Here is a 1,177-nt window from a genome sequence, read left to right as displayed (position 1 = left end):
AGGATAGATACTTAGCATAAAGTTTGGTTTGGCGGTATGGTTCTGTTCTAGGCAAAAAACTCCCTGCCCATCCATGCAGCCTGTCATGAATGAGCAGGGAGAGCAGCAATAATAACCCCCTAGGGTTAACAGAACAGAATAAGGCAGATATCATTAATGTACTTAATGATATTTAAGTGTAACACTTTATTCAAGATAAAGGAGTCTGATTAGCAAGGAATATCAGAAAGCCAAGTCCTGACTGTGGCGAAAGGAGGAGCTGGGGATGGAGGAGGGTAATTTGCTCCTGAGCAAGCTGAAAAGCTGCTGAATAATACTGAATAGAGCTTATATAGGAATGCTGCGATAGGTGTCGTATTCCTATAGGTAGATGTGATCAGCTGAGAATCAGCTGATGCAAGCTTGACTCACGTGACCTGCCAGAACTAACGCTAACGCTTAATTAGTTGAACATGGTGTTGTGTAAACAGCCCCCTAGCTTCGAGTAGTCAAATTTCCAATTCCAGATATCTATTCTGCAATTTTGACTCATGGTAATTGACAATAAGTTTGACATCTTAAATTATTTTTTAAATATTTAAATAATTGCAATGATTTCTCCTGTAAAATAATTTCCGATATCTATACAAATGAGGTTTTGACTTTTTTTTTTTTTTTCTTTTTCTCAATTCAGCTTTTCTACATTAATGTTTTTGGGAATCAGTTAATACATACTCAACATTTTCTTTACATTTACATACCTTACATTTATCTGTGTTTGTTTTATTTATGAGAGTTTAGTCAGCCTGTGTCTTAAAGGTGACATATCATGAAAATCTGACTTTTCCAGGTTTTAAGTGCTATAATCAGGTCCCCCATGCATCTACCAACCAAGGAAACGTGAAAAAGATTAACCCAGTAACTTTGTTTTGGGAAGCCTTTTTCTGCAAGCCTGAGAAAACGAGCGCATCTGATTTCACTCCCTTGGTGACGTGGCAAAGGGATCTCATTATAATATTAAAGCCCCCTTAATCTGTAAACTTCCACCCAAGGCACCGTCATTTTGATTTAGCAAGAGACAACTGTGTGCCAGCTCTAATGCCATGGTGAAAGTTTGAGCAAAACATGCTAACTGTTATGTCTTTGGCTGCACAGACGAGCACAGAACACTGTTTAGAGTCCCAGCCTCAGAGGAGAC

This window comes from Sinocyclocheilus anshuiensis, unplaced genomic scaffold (genome assembly GCF_001515605.1).
Source record: "Sinocyclocheilus anshuiensis isolate Anshui unplaced genomic scaffold, SAMN03320099.WGS_v1.1 scaffold211, whole genome shotgun sequence".
NCBI classification, from domain to species: domain Eukaryota; kingdom Metazoa; phylum Chordata; class Actinopteri; order Cypriniformes; family Cyprinidae; genus Sinocyclocheilus; species Sinocyclocheilus anshuiensis.
Note: the sequence above shows the minus strand (reverse complement) of the source record.